Source organism: Heterocephalus glaber, unplaced genomic scaffold (genome assembly GCF_053883595.1).
Source record: "Heterocephalus glaber isolate CG9 unplaced genomic scaffold, H.glaber_assembly_v1.0 deba00001472, whole genome shotgun sequence".
NCBI lineage: Eukaryota > Metazoa > Chordata > Mammalia > Rodentia > Bathyergidae > Heterocephalus > Heterocephalus glaber.
In genome coordinates, this window is record NW_028258315.1 from 78,075,152 (window position 1) to 78,099,454 (window position 24,303).

The 24,303-nt window shown below is 37.3% G+C and overlaps 1 long non-coding RNA gene across 1 annotated transcript in view; it reads right to left on the bottom strand.

Annotated features, from left to right (window-relative positions):
• LOC110344484 (uncharacterized) overlaps positions 1–24,303 on the bottom strand; it is a 181,517-nt gene that overhangs the window by 109,151 nt on the left and 48,063 nt on the right. The window contains exon 3 of the long non-coding RNA XR_015439175.1: positions 2,309–2,494. This is a non-coding gene — a long non-coding RNA (uncharacterized LOC110344484). The remainder of the gene's footprint in view (positions 1–2,308; positions 2,495–24,303) is intronic.

The window sequence follows — 24,303 nt, forward strand, 5'->3', positions numbered from 1 at the left end:
CAGGTGGCAGAACCACTGAGCTAAATCCTCGACCTGATCTTCTATTTTCTTGCTTCTCCATTCTCCTATGTGTATCTGTATTTGTTTATTTATAAATATATTTTAATTATATATGGACCCCTCCTTTTGGGGGGGTTACTACAGGTTGGGGACTAGAGAAGTGAAGAAAATTTCTGACTTCTATGGAGATTTTTAATTGGATGTGCTTCCTGTGGATTTTTTCAGCTTTGTATGTCCAGTGCTAGTATTTACTCCTCCTGTTATTTAAATGATTTTGACTCTATCCTTATGTATGGCCAAAAGAAGTAGTTCTGGTTATAACAGCATCCACAGATTCAATCTTACAACACTTTTATATGGTAGTCCTTGTAGTTACACTTCCCCCTTTGTCTATTCTCTGTGCACTCTATGGCATTTTTTTATTTGTGGTTGTTCTTCAATGAGGTAGGTGAGGTGGGGTGGGGAGAATGGGAGGTGGTTGAATGAGGAGTGTTAGACACTGAGAGGGAGGTTTGAAGGGGGGAATAATGATAGGTGAGAAGAAAGGTTGATGTGGGTCTGATTTTATTAGAGTACTTTTACTTGAGTTGAAGGGTTAGTATTGAGTGTTTTCAGATTATATTTTGTGGGGACAAGAGCAAAATATGGGAGAAAGGGGGTTTACTTTGTGATGAGGAAAGCTATGTGGTTGTCAGAACTTACTAGTAGGGGAGAGAATAAGCTAGGTATGATGTGAAAGAGCCAATGGCTTAGGATGGGGAGGATCAAGGAATAATGCTAGAAAAGATAGGAGCAACTGTGAGGGAGCTAAGCTCACCTCCCTTTAACCTTCTCTCCCGTCCCTTCCTATTCCCTTTAGTTTATTTTTCACCACAGCACATGTCATCACTAACTCCAGCCACATTTCAACTCCAGGAGAACTTGCCTTTTTGTTGTTTTTGTTTTAATAACTACTTTATGATTGACATCTGGAACTAGAGTTTGGCACACAGACTATGACAAATATCTACTTGTTAAATGAATGAAGAAGAATAAAAGCTAAATGTATGAAAGAACAGCAGAAAACAATGAAGATTAAAGAAAAGAACAGATATTTATAAGAAAAACAAAATAAAGGCAAGAAACAAAGCTTTTTAAAATTGGTTCTTTAGAAGGATACTAAAATGGACAAACCTATCAGGTCTAGCCTAGAAGAAAACAGGCCATATAAATACCATCAGGAACGGGACAGTACACAGAACTACAGATACTGCCAAGATTAAATAGATTAGAGAGCATTGTAAGCAATGTTACAGACTTAAAAATTGAGATAAAAAACTATAATTCTAAAATAAAATAACCCAATAAGAATTAGAAATCCTAAGAGATCTCTTTAAACCTATTTAAAATAGAAGAAAAGATCAGGCCCAAAAATACTATTTCAAGTAACAGATCACTGAAATTGCACACAAACTCTTCCAGATGGAAGGAGAAGGAATTCTCCCAACTCATTTTTAGAGACTGCTATAACCATGCTACAGAAACCTGATAAGATAATAAAAGAAGGGAAAATTGCTATTAACATAGATGTCAGAATCCTACAGGAAATATTAGTGCAAATCAAAACATGTTCAAGAAAAATAATTTACAATGACCAAATAGGATATCATCTGGAATACACAGTTGGCTTGATAAGAGAAAGTCAAATAATGCAATTTACCATGTTAAAATATGAAAGAAGTCATATGGTTGTCTCAATAGCTAAAGAGCATATAAAAGCATCCAACAAAATTGAACTTCCTTTCACAACTACAGTTAAGCTATTCCAATTAATGAGAAATATTACATATAAGAATAGCACTGATCTAAAGTCAATGCAATATAAAATGTATTTATCCTTTATGGAACAGGTTGGACCACAGACCAATACAACAGTAGAGACGAGAATTAAACCCATGCAGATCAATTGAGAGAGGATGGACTATTTTAACCAATGCTGATGAAAATAAACTCAAAGAAAAAAATTGAATCACCACCCCTCTATATACACAAAAATCAATTCTGGTTCAATTAAGACTTAAATAAAGGCAAACATATAAAACATATAGGAGATAATCATGACCTTGGATATGGAATAAAATTCTTAAATAAGACACAAGACTGCTGATTGTATAAGGAAAATGATAAATTTGACTCTGTTAGCATCTGTTTTGAATTTGCATTTATTCCTCTGGATTCTCTGCTGCACGGGACACCGCCTGTCCACACCGTCTACGTCTCTCCTACTTTCCAAGTATCAGATCCCAAGGAATCAGATCCCATTACTTACATAACATCCCCTACTTCTTCTCTTCTTTGGACTGCTTTCCACCCTGGAGACATTCCACTCTTCATCATAACACATGCTTCCTTTGATCTGGGCCTCAGAGCTTCTTCTTTGTTTCTCTTAAAAATGTGGTTTAAGATCATGGCCTCCATGTTGATTCATTCCTTAACTCCCTGCAGCCTTCCTTTTCTAAAAAGAGAGCAATAAAATGAAACTGGGCGTAACCAAAAGCCAGGTTAAAACACAAAGCAAGAGGCAGGCACTGTGGCACATACCTGTAGTACCAGCTATTGTAGTGCAAATAAGGACCAAAATAGATGATAGATATTGGGAAGTAGGAAGAAAATATTCAAATGGGAAGGTGAACAAAGGAGGGGTAGGAGGTAGGGAAGGAAGGGAAAAGGAAAAAAAGAGAATAGAAATGAAAAACTGGAAACAGAGCTTTTGTAAATAAAAAGGGGAAGAAGGATTGAAAGGAGTGGAGGGGAATGGAGAAAAAAAGAAGAATCAAAAATCAAAAATACAATTCCCTATGATGAATGTGACTATTATGTATATCAAAAGATATCAATAAAATTAATTTTCAAAATAAAATAAAATACATTAGTGCCTATTAACTCTACAAAATATTGGTATACTATTTTCATACACACATGTATTTTTATCATAACCTTCCCCTTTTAACCTTCCTCACAACCCTTCCTAATTCCCTTAATCTTATCTAATAATAGATGGCATGATCTTATATGTAGAACACTTAAAGAATCTGCTTTAAAAAAATCTCTTAAGCTGCAGTGGGAGGCCGGCCATTCCATCTGTAAGTGCACGCAGAACCCAGGGAGCAGCTGAGATGCCCAGACAAGCATGGCTGCAAGCAGATCCCAGCCAAGGCTCCACCCCAACCAGAGCCTTGCACACCCATCCAAGTCAACTGCCCACCCAGAAAAGAATTGCACAGGTGCACAAGCTTCAGCCAGAGGCCTGCCATACCATTGGCCTCAGCCAAGGAGTGGCCTAGAAAAGAGCTAAACAGGCACACAAGCAATACCCAGAGGCTCTCCCTGTTACCACTGATAAGTGCATGGAGGTGCTAGACAAAGCCTGCCCAGACAACAGAACTGGGGTGCACAGCCCTCAACCAAAGGCCCTCTCAGACAAAAGCTACATAGGGGCCCCAGCAAGAGGCAAACCTAGATACCATTCCAAGTGTGCACAGGCCCCAGCCAGAACCCCACCCAGACACAGGTCAGCTCAGGGATTCAGAAGGCCACCACTCTGAACCCAGGAATTGGTGTACTGGTGGGCAGCAGAGTAAAGGCTATTTGGTGCCTTGCTGAGAATTCAAGACCACTAGGTGAGCAAAAAGTCACCTCAACAAACACACAAAAGGTTGCATCTGTTGAAATGAGAAGACACGTAAATAAGTCTCAAAACCAGACTTCCAGATTACCTAAGGCAACCCCAAAGGGCAAGGAGATGGAACAATCTGATACTCAACAGCCTGGACTCCCTGAACTGGCAATGAAAGAGGACCTGGATAAAATGAAATCTGAAATAATTTCTCAGATAACAACAGAGATTGTACCCATAGTACAAAACATGATTAATAAATCTAGAACAGATGCAGTTAAAAAAAAAAATAGAGGAGCTGGGAAACATAATGGAATCCCAACACAGGAAATAAATGGAATTCATAAAACAGATGCAAACAGATTCCCAGGAGATTAAAAACTCAATTGATAGTTTACACAGCACAATGAGCCAGTGTGAGGATAGAATTTCAAATATAGAAGATAGGATGGCAATTAATGACCAGGAAAAGAAAAATTGCTTAAAAATAGTAAGGGACCATGAGAAATCAATCCAGCAGCTATTGGAAAATGCAAAGAAGAATAACATCAGACTGATTGGAGTCAAGGAAGAAACAGGAGAGAGTGCAGATGACATAAACTGTTCACAGAAGTGATGGCAGAAAACTTCCAAAATAGGGGGAAATAACTTGACATAGAGATAAGTGAGGCATATAGGACTTCAACTAGACATGATCAAAAACAAATCTACACATAGGCATATAGTTGCTAAGATTCCAGAAACCCAACAGAACAAAATTCTACAAGCAGTTAGAGAAAAGAAACAAATCACATACAAAGGAAAGCCCATCAGAATCACAGCAGACTTCTCAGCACAAACCCACACGGCAAGAAGAGCTTGGAGTGACTTATTTCAAAACAACTTCCAACCCAGACTGATGTACCCTGCAAGATAATCTTTCCAAATTGATGAAGAAATAAGATACTTTCATGACAAAGAGCACCTTAGGAACTTCACGAATACCAAAGCAGCACTCTAAAACTTTTTAAACAATATCCTAGGAAAAGAAAATGAGGATCACAACCCCAGGAAGCCCAGCAGAATGGATCCATCAGTCATGACAAGAAATTAAATACAAAGGGGGAAAATCCAACAAAAAGAAAAAGTCATGACAAGGATAAGTCAGAACATACCAATTATAACCATCAAAGTTAATGGTTCAAATTCACCAATCAAAAGAAATGGACTGGCAGAATGGGTGAAGAAGCAAGGTCCAACAATATGCTGCATACAAGAAACACACTTAATTCAAAAACAAACTCACACTCTTCCTGTAGGCTGCCAGAGGTGACCTGTGAAAATAGTTCGATACTCTCTTCACCCAGAAAACCCCACAAAATCATGCAAATCAAGAGGCTCAAATCTTCATGTTCACTTTAAGAACACCCGTGAAACTGCCCAGGCCATCAAGGGTACGCATATTCGAAAGGCCATCAAGTATCTGAAGGATGTCACATTAAAGAAACAATGTGTGCCATTCAGGCATAACAATGGTGGAGTTGGTAGGTGTGCCCAGGCCAAACAGTGGGGCTGGACACAGGGCCAGTAGCCAAAAAAGCATGCTGAATTTTTGCTGCACATGCTTAAAAATGCAGAGAGTAATGCTGAGCTTAAGGGTTTAGATGTCAGTACTCTGGTCATTGAACATATCCAGGTGAACAAAGCACCCAAGATGGGCCGCTGTACTTACAGAGCTCATGGCCAGATTAACCCATACATGAGCTCCTCCTGCCATACTGAGATGATCCTTACTGAAAAGGAACAAATTGTTCCTAAACCAGAGGATGAAGTTGCACAGAAGAAAAAGATATCCCAGAAGAAACTGAAGAAACAAAAACTTATGGCACGGAAATAAATTAGGCATAAAATAAATGGAAATAAAAGTAAAAAAAAAAAAATTCACAAACTGAAAATTAAAGGGCGGAAAACAATGCTCTATGCGACGGGAACCCCCCAAAAAAGCAGGAGTAGCTATGCTCTTTGCAGATCAAGTAGATTTCATACCCACACTGATAACGAAAGACAAAGAAGGACACTATATCCTTGTAAAGGGAACAATCCAAGAAGAAGAGATGACAATCATAAATATATATACCCAAACACTAGTGTCCACAACTATATAAAACAAATACTAATGGACATGAAAGATCAAATAAGCACTAAAACAATAGTACTGGGAGACCTCATTACCCCACTGTCACAAATAGATAGATCAACTAGACAGAAAATAAACAACAAAATACTAGAACTCAATCAAATTCTTGACAAAATGAACTTAACAGATGTTTACAGAGTCTTCCACCCCACAAAATCAGAATACACTTTCTTTTCAGCTGCACATGGGTCCTTCTCTAAAATACACCACATACTCACACATAGAACATGTTTAAGTAAGTGCAAAGGAATTGAAGTTATCCGTGTATATTATCAGACGATAGTGCGATGAAATTGGAGATCCATAGCAAAAGAAACCGCAAGAATTTCATAAACACATGGAAATTGAACAACAAACTTTTGAATAAACAATGGGTCACAGAGGAAATTAAATAAGAAATCAAACAGTTTCTACAATTAAATGACAATGCCAATACAACATATCAGAATCTATGGGACACAATGAAAGCAGTCTTATGAGGGAAATTCACAGCAGTGAATATTCACATTAGGAAAACAGAGCGAGCTCAATTACCTAACCTAATGCTAAACCTCAAGCCTCTAGAAAAAGAAGAGCAGGACAAACCCAAAGCTCATACAAGGAAGGAAATTGTAAAGATCAGAGCAGAAATCAATACAATGGAGACTAAGAGAATGATACAAAAAATCAATGAAGCCAAGAGATGGTTCTTCGAAAGAATCAACAAAATTGACAAACCCTTAGACAACCTTATCAGAAAAAGAAAAGGCCCAAATCCATGCAATTAAGAATGAAATGGGTGAAACTACAACAGACCTAGCAGAAATCCAGAGGATCAGGCCTGGGACTTAGCTCAATGATGACACCCGCCACCTGCCTCAAAAGTTCAAGGTCCCCAGTTTGATACCTGGTAACAAAAAAAAAAAAAAAGAAAGAGAGAGAGAAATCCAGAGGATCATCAATAACTACCTCAAGAACCTACACACCAATAAGATAAAAAATAAAGAAGAAATGGACAGATTCCTAGAAAGGGGTGAATTAGCAAACTTGAACCAAGAAGACCTAAAAATTATAACCCAATATCAATCAAAAAAATTGAAAACATAATTGAAAACTTATCAACTAAGAAAAGCCCAGGCCGTGAGGGCTTCACTGCTGAATTCTACAAGACATTTAGAGAGGAACTGCTGGCACTACTGTTTAAACTCTTCAGTGAAATTGAAAGGGAAGCAATACTCCCAAATTCATTCATGGAAGCAACCATCACCTTCATCCCCAACGCAGAGAAAGACCCAACCGAAAAGGAGAACTATAGGCCAATCTCACTAATGAACATAGATGCAAAAATCCTTAATAAGATAATGGCAAACAGAATGCAGAAGATCATCAAGAAGATCATACACCTTGATCAAGTGGGATTCATCCCAGGGATGCAGGGATGGTCCAATATATGCAAATCAATCAAATGCAATACACTATATCAATAGAGCCAAGGACAAAAACCATATGATTATCTCCATAGATGCAGAAAAAGCATTTGACAAAATCCAACATGCATTTATGATAAAAACCCTACAAAAATTGGAATAGATGGTCTCTACCTCAAACTGATAGAAGCCATCTATGAAAAACCAACAGCCAATATCATACTAAATGCTCAAAAGCTGAAATCCTTCACACTAAAATCAGGAACAAGACAAAGATGTCCACTATCACCACTCTTGTTCAATGTAGTTCTGGAAACATTAGCCATGGCAATTAGACAAGAGAAAGAAATAAAAGGAATAAAGATAGGAAATGAAGAAGTCAAATTGTCATTATTTGCAGATGACATGATACTCTATATAGAAGACCCCAAGAACTCCACAAAAAGTTGTCTAGACTTAATAACCAAATTCAGTCAAGTAGCTAGTTAAAAGGTCAACACACAAAAATCAATAGCTTTCCTCTACACCAATGACAGACTCCCTGAGAGAGAAATAGGGCAAATAATTCCTTTCACAATAGCATCCAAAAAACTGAAATACCTAGGAATCAACCTAACAAAAGAAATCAAAGAGCAATACACTGAAAAGTATAGCACTCTGAAAAAAGACATCAAAGAGGATATCAGAAAATGGAAAGACATTCCCTGCTCTTGGGTAGGAAGAATCTACATAGTGAAAATGGCCATAGTTTCAAAACTGCTATATAGATTCAACGTAATCCCAATTGAAATCCCAGCAGCATACTTCGTGGACCTGGAGAAAACAATCCAAAATTCATTTGGAACTATAGGAGACCTAGAATACCAAAAGCAACAAAGACAAAGTATGGGGGATCACACTTGAAACTATACTACAAAGCTACTGTTGATAAAAACAGCATGGTACTGGCAAAGAAACAGACCTGAGGACCAACGGAACAGATTAGAGTATGCAGAAACAAACTCTGACACACTCAGCCACCTCATCTTTGACAAAGGAGCCAAACACCCTCACTGGAGGAAAGATGGCCTCTTTAAAAAATGGTGCTAGAAAAATTGGGTTTCAACTTGCCAAAGATTAAAACTAGACCTATATCTCTCACCATGCACTAAACTAAAATCAAAATGGATTAAAGATCTAAATATTAAAACATAAACACTGAACCAGCTGGAACAGAGATTAGGTAAAAATCTTGAAGACATTGGTGTAGGAAAAGATTTTATGAAAAAATCTTCTGTTGCCCATGAACTAGCACAAACAATCAACAAGTGGGATTTCTTCTTATTAAAAAGCTTTTGTACACCAAGAGAAACCACCAACAGTGTGAAGAGACAATGCACAATGTGGGTAAAATTTTCACCAGCTGTCCCTCAGACAAAGGTCAGCCATCTATAATATATAAAGAACTTCAAAAAATTCTACCTCCCAAATTTAAGACCCAATTCAAAAATGGGCATCTGAAATGAACAGACATTTTGCAGACAAAAAGGTAGAAATAGCAAATAAACATTTGAAAAATGTTCAACATCTCTGGTCATTTGAGAGATGCAAATGAAAACAACACTGAGATTCCAACTCACCCCAATAAGAATAGCTGCTATCATGAAATCAACTAATAACAATTGTTGGAGGAGCTGTGGGGAAAGAGGAACCCTCCTCCACTGCTGGTGGGAGTGTAGACTGGTGCAACCACTGTGGAAATCAGTATGGAGATACCTCAAAAAACTAGGACTGGAAGTCCCACTTGACCCAGCTATTCCCCTGCTGAGTATCTTCCCCAAAGAATTAAAAGAATCATACCACAGTGATACATGTGAACCCATATTCATAGCAGCACAATTCGTGATAGCTAAAACTTGGGAGCAACCCAACTGCCCATCAAGTAAAGACTGTATAAAGAAAATGTGGTTTTGAGCATCCGGAAGGAAGCTCCCATGCTGCCATTCCACGCTGCTAGGGCAGAGAAGGTGAGCTGGTCCTAGCACCCAGAAGGAAGCTCCCCCACCACCATTCCATGCTCCTAGGGCAGAGAAGGTGAAGCACCCACCCCTCATGCGCGGAAATGAGAAGACTCGTGAACAAGCCTCAAAAACAGACTTCCAGATCACCTACAGCAACCCCAAAGGGAAACGAGATGGACAATCTGATGATCAACCACCTGGACTCTCTGAACTCACAACAAAAGAGGATCTTGGAAAAATGAAATCAGAAATAATTACTCAGATAACAGCAAAGATTGTGCCAATAGTGCAAGACATGATTAATAAATCTAGAGAGGAGCTGAGGAACATGATGGAATCCCAACATAGGAAACAAATAGAATCCATACAACAGATGCAAACAGATTTCCAGGAGACTAAAAACTCCATTGAGGGCCAGGGATTTAGCTCAGTGGTTCCACCACCTGCCTCGCAAACAGAAGGACCCAAGTTCGATCCCTGGTACCAAAAAAAAAAAAACAACTCCATCAAAAGTCTGCACAGCAGAATGAACCAATGTGAGGATAGAATTTCAGATATAGAAGATAAGATTGCAATTAGTGACCAGGAAAAGAAAAATTGCTTCAAAATTATAAGGGAACACAAGAAACCAATCCAGCAGCTGCTAGACAATGCAAAGAAGAATAACATGAGACTGATTGGAGTCAATGGATAAACAGGAGAGAGTGAAGATGACATAAAAAAATTGTTCACAGAAGTGATGGCAGAAAACTTCCCAAGCAGGGGAAAAGAACTTGACTTACAGATAAGTGAGGCATATAGGACTCCAGCTAGCCTTGATAAAAAAAAAACACTACACATAGTTATATAATAGTTAGGATTCCAGAAACCCAACAGAAGAACAAAATTCTACAAGCAGTGAGAGAAAAGAAACAAATCACATACAAAGGAAAGCCCATGAGAATCACAGCAGACTTCTCAACGCAAACCCTCAAGGCAAGAAGAGCTTGGAGTGATGTAGTTCAAGCCCTAAAGGAAAACAGCCTCCAACCCAGATTGACCAAACCAGCACTCCAAAACATTTTAGACAATATCCTAGGAAAAGACAATGAGGATCACAACCCCAGGAAGCCCAGCAGAATGAATCCATTGGATGTGACCAATTAAATGCAAAGGGGGAGAATCCAACAAAAAGAAAAAGTCATGACAAGGCTTTTAAAACTTTGAACTTCATCTCCCTAATGAGTGTATAATTCAATCTTGTTATTGTACTGATTAGTATTTTTCTGATTCTAGAGATGCACACCTTTCCTTGTGCTGTACTGGCTGTTTATCATCTTATGTCTACTTTTTAATTGGGTTGTCTATTAATGAGCTGTAAGAATTCTTTATACATTCTGCTCATAGGTAATATGCATTGTAAATATGGTCTGTTTAAGGACTACTTTTCATTTGAATGATGTCATTTAAAGTTCTAAATTTTGATGGAATCTCATTTATCAATTTTTTTCTTTTATACATCATGTTTTTTGTATCCTAGGTAGTTCTTGCCTACCCTAAATTCATAAACATTTTCCCTTATAATTTCTTCTTAAAGTTTTATAATTTTAGGCTTTCATATTTAGGTTCATAGATCCCTTCAAGTTATTTTTATGTATGGAAATAAAGGGTTGAGGTTAATTTTTTATATACAGATACCAGGTGTTCTAGTGCCGTTTGCTGAAAACACTGTCTCTTCCTCAGCTCTTGAATTGAGTTTATATTCTATAAAATGCTAATGTTCAAAACTCAGTGGACCATATATGTGTGGTTCTATCTCTAGATTCTCTGTTTTATTCAAATGATCTATATGTCTTTCCTTACACCAACACTGCCTTGATTACTGTAGCTTTAGAAGAAGTCTTAAAATTAGGTACTAAACGTCTTCCAACACTATTTTTTGTTTGTTTGTTTGTTTGTTTTAACTTTTCTAGGACCTTTATACGCCTACATAACTTTTAAATTTCAATATCCAACTCTTCATTTATAGCAAGTATACATAGACCTGAATTTTTATATATACCTTGTGTTTTCTAATCCTGCTAAATTCAAATACAAGTTTTAGGGGCTCCTAGAGATTTCTTAGCATTTTCTCTGTAGATGATCATTTCATCTACATATAAAGATTTTGCTTCTGCTATGCCAATCCTATCCTAATTGTGTTATTTTATTGTCAGACTATTTTGGTGGGGACTAGGTTTCAAAGTTTAATGGACAGATAAAGAGTAAGCATATCTGCCCTTGTTCCCCACCTTAAGGAGAAAGCATTGTATCTTCTCCAGTTATATAAGGCATTCTCGCTGGAAGTATGGAGTACATGTCTTTAATCTGTTGAGAAGTTTCTGTTCTACTTCTAGTCTCCTGATAGCTTTTACCATGAACAGGTGTAGAATTTAGTCCAATACTTTTTCTCCAACTAGTGACAGGATCATATGGCTTTTTCCTTTCCTCTGTTAAAATGATGACTTTTGGGAGTGGATCTTCCAATGCTGAACCAACACTGCCATCCCTATAATAAAACCTATAATAAAACTTTCTACATACTGCCAGATCTGACTTCCAATAGTTTGTTTTGTTAAACAAATTTCTATCTATGTTCATACTTTTTTTTTCTATTATCTTTATCCAGTTTTAGGATTAGCACAATGTTGATTTGCTAAAATGAGGGGAGAAGTGTTCCTTTTTTTTCTGCTTTAAACGTTTGATATACGCCCTACTAAGGTCGCAAGTCACGCAGAACAGGCCGAATCAGTCAGCAATCCACTGGACCTCCCTGCCCCCACTCCTCTGGCCTCTTCTCTGTACAGCCACCTGGTTCCACACTACAAAGATGCAGAGGACACCGAACCACCAGACCACTGTACTGGGTAAGTTGGAATCATCTTCACCTCCCATCAGGACCAGGTCTATCTTCAGGGGAAGGGCAGCTGGAACCTGCAATACAACTCTGCAGAGTTCAACCCTACAGGAGGACAGGGAGCTCAACTTGGGACTTGCAGCCAGAAATCTGCCTGAATCTCATGGATCTGTGACTAGCTTGCTGAGACTCATTGACTTATATTTGCACACTGCTACCCATGTTGTCTATTGTGACAGCAGAGACATACCCTGAAAGAGGCCCTACATCTTCACTGGTTTTTTTTATTCTCAAAATTAGTATTATTAGTTTGGGTTTTTTTTCTCTTTTCTTTACTTTTGCCCCTCTTATCTTTAATTTTTTTTCCTACTCTTTGCAAATATTTGTTTTTCTCTCCTTTTTTTTTCTTTTCTTCTTTCTTTTCTCTTTCTTTTCTCTCTCTCTCTTACACTCACTCTCTTGCTCCCCTACATTGTTCACCTTCCCTTTTTGTCCCTGTTTTGGTCCTCATTTGGAGTTCTTTATTTTACTATTATTCTCTCCTTCCCTCTCACCTGTGTCCTCTGGCCACACTGCTAACCTTCCCCTATCCTTCTTCCCATCTGTCCCTCCCTCCCCAACCCCTTCTAACTCCCCATCCCAAAGGGTAAAGTTCTTATATTGAAGAGTTTATTCACTATATGTTGGGTTGTCCTCAATCTTGATTTAATTCACACAGCTAAAGGTGATAGATTAATAACTACCACAAAATGTCATTTTCAAAGATGGACTTGATGCAATGGTGTTGCTGATTGTATCACTTGGGCTAAGGTGTTGTTATTGATCTAGTCAATGAACCTTCCTAGTATAAGGAAAATGAGATAGCCTTAGAGTCATTAGAGACTCAAAACTTAAAGACCAGCTATATCTGGAAGACACATCTGAGAAGCAATCATTCCATAAGGGTTCTAATTACAAGCAACAAAGATACCTACAATAAGCAATTTCAAACTATCAACCCAGGAGTTAAACCAAGGACAGTACCAAAAACAAAAATGAGAAGACATTTAAGCAAGGCACAAACTCAGACTTCCACCCCACCAAGGGTAAATCCTTGGGGAAATGAGATGAAAAAGTCCCATAACCAACCACCTGGATACCCTGAACTGATAGCACAGGAAGTAACAAAACAGATGAACGAGGCTCTAGAAAAATTCAAACCAGAAATAATCTCCCAGATATCTACAGAGATGGTGAGCAGAGTGAAAGACATGATTATAGGATCTAGAACAGAAACAGATAAAAAAAAAATAGATGAGCTCAGAAACATGCTGGAAGCCATGAATACCCAGCATAAGAAAGAAATGGAAACTATGATCACCCAACATAAGAAGGAAATGGAATCCATGAAACAGATTCAAAGAGATATTCAAGAGATCAAAAACTCCATTGAAAGTATCCACAGCAGATTAAGGGAATCTGAAGATAGAACATCAGATATAGAAGACAGAATTGGGGTTAGAGACCATGAAAATAGAGATTTCTTAAAAATAGTAAGGGACCATGAGAAATCAATCCAACAACTGCTAGACGATGCAAAGAAGAATAACATAAGACTGATAGGAGTCCATGAAAAAACAGGAGAAAGCACAATTAACATTAAAAAACTGTTCACAGCAGTAATAGTGGAAAACTTCCCAGACAGAGGTAGAGAATTGGACATACAGATAAGTGAGGCATACAGAACTCCAAATAGCCATGACCAAAAAGAAATCTACATCTAGACATATAATAGTCAAGATCCCAGAAACCCAACAGAAAAACAAAATCCTACAAGCAGTTAGAGAAAAGAAACAAATTACCTACAAAGGAAAACCCATCAGAATCACAGCGGACTTCTCAATACAAACCCTCCAATCAAGGAGAGACTGGAGTAAAGTATTTCAAGCCCTAAAAGAAAGTAACTTCCAACCTAGACTGTTGTAACCCTCAAAATTATCTTTCAAAATTGATAGGGAAATTAGATACTTCCACGACAAAGAATACCTGAGAAATTTCATGAACCCCAAACCAGCACTACAAGCAATTCTAAACAATATCCTAGAAAAAAGCAATGAAGGCCACAACTCCATGAGGCCCAACATAGGGAAGCTACCAGGCAAGGTAAGACACTAAAGGGAAAGGGGGAAAAAATAAGAAATAAAAGGGCCAACAAAAGTAAAACATCATGACAAGGATAAATCAATATCTATCAATTACAACCCTCAATGTTAATGGCCTCAATTCACCAATCAAAAGAAATAGACTGGCAGAATGGATTAAAAAGGAAAATGCAACAATATGCTGTATACAAGAAACACACCTAACTCAAAAAGAAACTCATAGACTGAAACTAAAAGGATGGAAAACAGGTCTCCATGCCACAGGAACCCAGAAGAAAGCAGGGGTAGCAATCTTATTAGCAGACAAAGTAGATTTCAAACCAAAACTAATTAAGAGAGACAAAGATGGTCACTACATCCTTGTGAAGGGAACAATCTAAGAGGAAGAGATGACAATCCTAAATATATATGCACCAAATAAAAATGCCCCCAACTATACAAAACAAATATTAATAGACATGAAAAATCAAATAAACTCTAACAAAATTGTAGTGGGGTACCTCAATATCCCACTATCACAAACAGACAGATCATCAAGACAAATAGTTAACAAGGAAATTCTAGAACTGAACCAAGCTACTGAACAAATGGACTTAATAGATGTTTACAGAGTGTTCTACCCCACAAAATCAGAATACACATTCTTTTCGGCTTCACACGGGTCATTCTCCAGAATAGACCACATGCTAGCTCATAGGACATTTCTAAGCAAATGTAAAAGAATAGAAGTTACCCCCTGTATATTATCAGACCATAATGCAATGAAACTGGAGATCAATAACATAAGAAACTGCAAAACCCCAACAAACACATGGAAACTGAATAACACTCTCTTGAACAACCAATGGGTCACCAAAGTAATTAAAGAAGAAATTAAACAGTTTCTACAAGTAAATGAAAATGCCAGTACAATACACAGGAATCTAGGGACACAATGAAAGCAGTTCTACGCAGGAAAATTATAGCAGTGGATGCCCATATTAAGAAAACAGAGAAAACTCAGATAAATAACCTAATGCAGAACCTCAAGCTCCTAGAAAAAGAAGAGCATAACAAATCCAAAGCTCATACAAGAGAGGAAATTATAAAGATCAGGGCAGAAATCAATGCAATGGAGATTAAGAGAACAATACCAAAAATCAATGAATCAAAGAGCTGGTTTTTTGAAAGAATAAATAAAATCAATAAACCTTTAGCCAACCTTATCAAAAAAAGGAAAGAAAAGGTACAAATACATGCAAGTAAGAATGAAAAAGGTGAAGTCACAACAGAACCAACAGAAATCCAGAGGATCATCAATATCTACTTCAAGAACCTCTACTCCAATAAAATGGAAAACACAGAAGAAATGAGCAGATTCCTAGATACATACAAATTGCCAAAGTTAAATGAAGAAGATATAGAAATTCTAAACACCCCAATTACAATGAGGGGAATTGAAAATGTAATAAAATATTTACCAACGAAGAAAAGTCCAAGTCCAGATGGATTCACTGCTGAATTTTACAAGACATTTAAAGAACTAATGCCATTACTCTTTGAACTCATCAAGGAAATTGAAAGGGAAGCAAGGCTTCCAAACTCATTCCTGGAAGCAAGTGTCACTTTGATTCCAAAACCAGGGAAAGACCCAACCCAAAAAGAGAACTACAGGCCAATCTCCCTAATGAACATAGATGCAAAAATCCTCAACAAGATACTGGCAAACAGAATACAGAGGGTCATCAAGAAGATCACACACCCTGACCAAGTTGGATTTATCCCAGGGATGAAAGGATGGTTCAACATTCGTAAATCAATAAATGTAATACACCACATTAACAGAGTCAAGGACAAAAACCATATGATCACCTCAATAGATGCAGAAAAAGCATTCGACAGAATCCAGCACCCATTCATGATAAAAAAGCTACAGAAAATTGGAATAGAAGGTCTTTATTTTTTTTTATTTTTTTTTTTTTTGGTAACAGGGATCGAACTCTGGAACTTGCGCTTGCAAGCCAGGCACCAGAACAGAAGGTCTTTATCTTAACCTGATTAAGGCTATCTATGAAAAACCAACAGCCAACATCATACTAAATGGTCAAAAACTAAAAACTTTCACGCTAAAATCAGGAATAAGACAAGGATGCCCACTATCACCACTCCTATTCAATATAGTTCTGAAAACATTAGCGACAGTAATTAGAAAAGAGAAAGAAATAAAAGGAATAAAGATAAGAAAAGAAGAAGTTAAACTGTCATTATTTGCTGATGATATGATACTTTACATAGAAGACCCAAAAAACTCTGCCAGAAGACTTCTAGACTTAATTGACAGATTCAGTAGAGAAGCTGGATACAAGGTCAACACTCAAAAAACAACAGCCTTCTTGTACACAAATAACAGACTCACTGAGAGAGAAATTAGGGAAACAATTCCTTTTACAATAGCATCCCAAAAAATGAAATATCTAGGAATCAATCTAACAAAGGAAGCAAAAGACTTCTACACTGAAAACTACAGCACTCTGAAAAAAGAGATCGAAGAGGATACAAGAAAATGAAAAGACATCCCTTGCTCCTGGGTAGGAAGAACCAATACAGTGAAAATGGCCATACTTCCAAAACTGCTATATAGATTCAGTGCAATGCTGATTGAAATTCCAACAATATACTTCACAGAACTAGAGAAAACAATCCAAAAATTCATTTGGAACCAGAAGAGACCTAGAATAGCTAAAGCAATTCTAAGCAACAAAGACATGCCTAGGGGTATCATAATCCCCAACTTGAAACTATACTACAAAGCTACTGTGATAAAATCAGCATGGTACTGGCAAAGGAACAGACCTGAGGATCAGTGGAATAGATTAGAAGATCCAGAAACAACTCCAGACATGCTCAGCCACCTCATCTTTGACAAAGGAGCCAACCACCATCATTGGAGGAAAGATAGCCTATTTAATAAATGGTGCTGGAAAAACTAGATTTCAACCTGCCAACAATTAAAAGTAGACCCATACCTATCACCATGCACTAAACTAAGATTGAAGTGGATTAAAGATATAAATATTAAGACAGAAACACTTAACTTGCTGGAAGATAAGTTAGGTAGAACTCTTGAAATCATTGGCATAGGAAAAGACTTCATGAACAAAACCTCAGTAGCCCGGGAACTAGCAGAAAGAAACAGCAACTGGGATCTCATCTTATTAAAAAGCTTTTGCACTGCAAAAGAAACCACCAACAGAGCTAACAGACAACCTACAATATGGGAAAATATGTTTAGCAGCTGTACCTCAGACAAAGGACTACTATCTAGAATATATAAAGAACTGAAAAAAATCAGACCCCCCCCAAATTCAAAGACCCAATCCAAAAATGGGCATCTGAAATGAACAGACATTTCTCAGACAAAAAAGTAAAAGCAGCAAACAAATATATGAAAAAATGTTCAACATCACTGGTCATTTGAGAGATGCAGATGAAAACAACCCTGAGATTTCACCTCACCCCACAAAGAATGGCTGCTAGCAAGAAATCAACAAATAACAAATGCTGGCTGGGTTATGGGGAGAAAGGAAGCCTTCTCCATTGCTGGTGGGAGTGCAGACTGGTGCAACCACTCTGGAAGTCAGTATGGAGATACCTCAAAGAACTAGGACTAGAGGTCCCATTTGACCCAGCTATTTCCCTGCTGGGTATCTTCCCAAAAGAATTAAAAGAATCATACCACAATGATACATGTGCATGCATGTTCATAGCGGCACAGTTTGTAATAGCTAAAGCTTGGAAGCAGGCCAAGTGTCCATCAACTGGAAACTGGATAAAGAAAATGTGGTTTTTTTATAAAATGGAGTTCTACTCAGCCATAAAGAATGAAAAACTAGAGTCATTTATAGCTCAATGGATGCATATTGAGGCCATACTCTTAAGTGAAATAAATAGGATACACATGTGTAAATACTGAATAGTTTCTCTAGTGTGAGAAACTGATAATGTAAACAAGAGTTAAAATGATTAAAATGAATAATTGATAATTTGAAATAGGAAAAAAGGTCCAAAGATGAAGGAGTGAAGGGAGGGGAAGGGGAAAGGAAAACAGGGAAAGGAAAAACTATGACAAAAGAAAAAAATGGAAATGAAATCTATGTAAATAGGGAAGGGTGGAGGGGTGAAGGGTGCAGAGGTAATGGGGAAAAAAATAAGAACAAAGATATATCATGTACATGTACAAACACCTAATGATAAATGTAAATGAACTGTATACCTAAAATGTACCAATAAAATGTACCAATAAAATTAATTTAAAAATTTTAAAAATTAAATGTTTGATATAATTTATCAGTTAAAATGTGTACGACCCTGTTGTTGTCATATAGGTAGGTTTTCAAGCTAGGAATATACTTTCTTTAGTAGGTGCTATTCAAATTTTATATTTCCTCCAAAGTCAGTTTCATTAATTTGTCTTCCAAGGTACTTCTTACAAGTTGTCAAATTTATTTCAAAACAGATTTTTGAAATATGCTTTCTATATCCTTTCAAATTCTGTAAAATCTGTGGTAATGTCTCCTAGGTCTTGATATTTTAATTTTAAAAATGTATAATTGATATTGTGTAATAGGAAGTAAAGGTCTAAAGGAGCAGGAGAAGTGGGAGAGGTAGGGGAAAGGAAAGAAGGGGAAAAAATATGAGAAAAGGAAAAAAATGGAAACAAAATCTTTGCAAACAGGGAAGGGTGGAGAGGGTGAAGGGAGGGCAGGGGAAGGGGAAAAATAAATAAGAACCAAGATACTCATGTAATGGTACAAGATCCCAATGATGTACGTAAATGTATTTTGTACCTAAAATGTACCAATAAACTTAGTGGGGGAAAAAAAAGAAAATGTGGTTTTTTTAATAAAATGGAGTATTACTCATAAAGAATGAGAAACCAGAGTCATTTATAGCTAAATGGATGCACATTGAGGCGATACTCTTAAGTGAAATACATAGGACACAAGTGTGTAAATACCGAATAGTTTCTCTAGTATGAAAAACTGAAAGTGTAAATAAGGACTAAAAGGTATAATAATAACGTGAAATAGGAAGAAAAGATGCAAAGGGGAAGGGCAAGTGGGAAGGGTAGGGGAAAAGAAAGAAGGGAATGGAATTAATATGAGAAAATGGAAAAATGGAAACAAAGTCTTTGTAAATAGGGAGGGATGGAGGGGTTGAATGGAGGGCAGGGGAAGGGGGAAAAATAAGAACCAAGAGAGATTATGTAAAGGTGCAAATTTCCAATGATGAATGTCATTATATTGCATACCTTAAATGTACCAATAAAATTAATTTTAAAAATAAAAATAAATAAAAAAGAAAAAAACTCAGAACTAATAAAAGAATTCAGTAAAATTTTAGGACACAAAATCAACATACAAGAAATTGTTAACATTTCTATACATTAAGAAGGAACTATACAAAATAGAAATTAAAAAAACAATCTCATGGGCTGGGCATTTAGCTCAGTGGTTCTGGCACCTGCCACGCAAGCACAAGATCCTGAGTTCGATGCCCGGTACCAGAAAAAAACCCAAAAAACAAAAAACAATCTCATCGAAATACCTACCAAAAATAAGATATTTATATATAAATATAAGTCTAAAGTTAATATAAAGTATGTAAGTATATATAAGTGTATATAAATATTTATCTATAAATTTGTACATGCCTGTAATCCCAACTAGGGAGGCTGGGGCAAGGGGATTGTAAGGTCAAACCAGCCTGGAATACATAGTAAAACTAGGTCTAAACAAAAACAGAACAAAAAAAATTAAATTTAAAAAAAATAAATTTAACCAAGGTAGTGAAAGACCTATACACTGAAAACTATAGAACACTGAGAAAGAAATTGAAAATATCATGTCACTGATTAAAAGAATTATTATTGCTTAAATGTCCATTCTACTCAAAGTAATCTACAGATTTAATGCAATTCCTATAAAAATTCCAATTGAGTTTTTCACAGAAACAGAAATAACATACCTAAAATTCATATGGAGTCACAAATGTCCCTGAATAACCAAAGCAATCTTGAGCAAACTGAACACATCTGGAGGTATAACAATCCCTGACTTCAAAGTATACTACAAAGCTATTTTTAGTGAAAATGGCATGGTTTTATTCTAAAAACAGACACATAGACCAACAGAACACAATACAGACCCCAGAAATGATCCATCCATTTAGAGTCAACTGATTTTCACCCAAGGTGCCAAAAACACACAATGAAAAAAGAATATTCACTTGAACAAATAGTTCTGAGAAAACTGAATATTCACACACTGAAAAATGAAACCAGACCCTTATCTCACATCATATACAGAAATCAACTCAAAAATGGACTAAAATCCTAAATATAAAACCTAAAACTATTAAACTACTACAAGAAAACACATGGAGAAAATTCTAATATTGGTCTGGGCGATAATTTTTTTAATATGAGCTCATGAGTACAGGCAACAAAAATGAAAACAGACAAATGGGATTACATCCTATTAAAAAGCCTCTGTACAGGAAAAATAAACATCAACAGAATGAAGATACAGCCTATAGAATGAGGGAAAATATTTGTAATTCCTACTTTTGATAAGGAGTCAATATCAAAAATATTAATATGTAAGGGATTCAGTAGCAAGAAAACCTGATTTTTTTAAACAGCCAAAGGACCTAAATGGTTCTCAAACATACAAATGGCCAAGAAGTATATGAAAAAATGCCCTACATCACTAATCATCAGAAAAATGTGAGTGAAAACCACAATGAGATATCCCCTCACATCTGTTACAATGGCTATTATCACAAAACATGTGTTGGCAAGGATAGAAAAAAAAGAAAGCCTTGTACACCATGGATAGGAATATAAATCAGCGCAGGTATTATGGAAAACAATGTGGTTGTTTCTCAAAATTTTAAAAATAGAACTATCATATGAACATCCCACTACCCAATATGCTGGGGTAGATGTGGTTAGCATGGTTAAATGGTTAAACCTCCAATGGTTAGCATGTTAAAGTCTGGTATCTGGAGTGGGAATTTTTGGAGGTGGTGGGGACCTTCAGAAGGGGCAGGTTCTTAGGTAATGAGGGCCTGCACTCATAAGGGATTGAAACAGTACCTGCAGGACCACTGGACTCATTCTTGTGAGACAGTTTTTATAAAAAGAGTAAGTCTGACCTCACGGACTCACAGGCTTCCTGTTTGGCCATGTGATCTCTCCCACCGTGATACCATGTGCCATTAGGCCCTCTCCAGAAGTGAAACCATTGGGGCCTCATATTCTTGGACTTTCAGCCTCCAAAATGACAAGCTAAATAATTCTTTTTCTTTATAAAGTGAGCCTGCCTCAGCTACATACTTCCTTTCAATAATGAAAAATGGACTAATATAGAGTATTATGTATCCAGAGGAGGTGGAGTATGTATTTGTGAAAGAGATACCTACACTCCATCGCACAATAGCCAAGATAAGAAATCAACATTAAGAATCCATCAACAGTTTAATGGATAAAGAAAATGTGATATACACACACAATGGGATACCATTCTGTTTCCCAGGCCAGGGAGGCACTCACTGGCTTTGCTGGCTCTGTGAAGCTGAGACCTGAGCTGTGAGCCCACAGCCACATGATTCCCCGGGGCTGTTCTCTCAGGGCTACTGGCAGGACCAGGGGGTCTCCAACATCCACTAATTCCTACCACCCTCTAGCTCCCTGCCTCTCCCTGCCCATCCTGGAACAGAAGGAATAAGAAGAGGATTAGGGAGAGAGAAAGGGGAAAAAAAAAACTGAACCAGTCCTAAGTCCACAAACTTCAGAGAATCTGTGCTGAAAAGAGCCTTAGCTCCTCCTAGCTCCATGTGTCACCCCCTGGGTAACCGCCAAATGTGTTACGGCCAAATGTCTTACTAGATGTAGTAACCATCAGTGCTTTCCAGGCACTTACTGTCCAGGACAAACAACTGGTGAATGTAAAGTTTAACATTTATTTTAGGGCAAAAAAAGAAGAAAAAGAATCACAAAAGAAGTGCCCAAGGAGAAAAGGATGCTTGGGGAACAAAAGGGAAGACACAGTATGTCCTGCACAGGAGTGGACACTCCCAGAACGAGACAGCAGTGGAGGCCAAGTCAATGGCGGCCATCTTTCCTTCCTTCTTTCTAACATTAGATCTGGGCCATCCCATCAAAACCCCACTGGATTTCATGCTACAAGCTTGGAATCAGGCGCTGGGGTCCAGAGCTGCTGCTCTACTAGTTGTTAACGAGTCTCTGCAAGTGACAGGCCACAGCCAGTTGCCCCAGCTGTGCTGCCATGCCCTAATCTCTTGCCTCAGTTCCACCTTAAAAAAGAAGGAAATTCTGTCATTTGTGGCCACTTAGAACATTCTGCTAAATGAAATAAACCAGACAGAGGAAGACAAATAATGCATGATCTCACTTATATGCAGAGACTAAAAAAGTTAACTCATAGAAGCAGAGACTAGAATGTCAGTTCTCAGAATCTAAAGGCAGATGAGGGAGAGAGATGTTTTTCAAAGGATACAAAATTTCTGTTAGGAATAACTTCAAGACATCTATTATACAACCTGGCAACTATAGCTAATAACAATGTAATATTTTTCAAATCTGAGAGTATTTTTAAGCGTGCTCGCTACAAAAATGGTTAAGTGTGTGTGCTACTGGATATGTAAACTAGCTCAGTAGTCATTGCACAGTATGTACATATTCCAAAGCATCTTTTTTGACACAATAATATACAAAAATTACTTGTCAATGTAAAAAAAGCAAAATTAGAATACTTGACTTTTGAATTTCTCAGTAGGCTTTTGAAATTTTTGGCCAACAATAATCTTAAGAGAAACTTGAAGTTTTTTGAAAGAAAACATTATTTCATGCCAAAAACTTAGATTTGAATACCAAAGACCAAAGTTCTAAAGGAATTTTTGAAATTATAAATTTTTTACCATAAATAAGGAGCTAGAAAGAAACTAAAGGACTAGATACCAGAGACTAGAGTCAAAAAAGTGAACCAAAGGGAGGCAGTGCATTGGTTTTGGAGAAAGTCTCTGAGCTCCAGACCAGCCTCCGACCATCCTCCTGCTGGTCTCAAAAGTGCAGTCCCTGGGCGAGCAACAGGAACAGCACCTAAGAAGCCCTTAGAAATGTCAGTCTTGAGCCCTACCTCAGTCCTCTTGGATCAGATATTTTGATTTCACAACCCCTCCAGGTGGTTGCTACACACACTGAGAACTAGTGCTCCAGGTTAGTTTTGGGTGGATCTGGGACCCACCCCCCAAGATCCCTAGGGGAAAACCCAGAGGGCCAAGGCTAGAGAAGTCTCCTACTTTAGTGTGAGACATCAGTGGGAATGTTCAGGGCTACATGGAGACGAGGGCTACATCATCTCAGAAGGCAGAGGTCTCAAGTTATGCAGAATGATTCCCAGGTTTTGAAACCTAGTAGAATTTTCTCTGAGATTTCAAAATTGGCAGGAACTTTTCTTTTAACCTTCCATTTTCTCTCTTTGGAATAGGAATGTTCTAAAACATTGTCCTCCTCCTATCTCACCACTGATGGTGAGATAACTTGTTTTCCAGTTTCGCATGTCCACAAATGGAAAGAGAAATAAAATTGCCACTGACCAAATTTCTTCCCTAAGGCCACAAACATACACATCCAAAATGTAGGGGTGCCCTGGGGAGAAAGGAACTGAGGAGGGTAGGGAATCTACCATCCCTAAGTGTGAAATATGTGAGAAAACGCCAATATCTATGAAAAAAATCAAGTGCCTGAAGTTTAGTGAGACAAGGGCTCAAAGCTGGGATAAAATTCAGTTACTAAAGAAAAGAGTTGAATATCTTCATCTTCCTGAAAACATGGTTAAATTTTGTAACAGCTAAAACTATTATCATTAACCTCTTTACATATCAATAAATACAGATATATAATATTTAAATGGTTTCCCAGTGGTCTGTTATACAATTTGTTAAACAACCTTCACTTGTTAAAAATTTAGGCTATTACTATTCTTT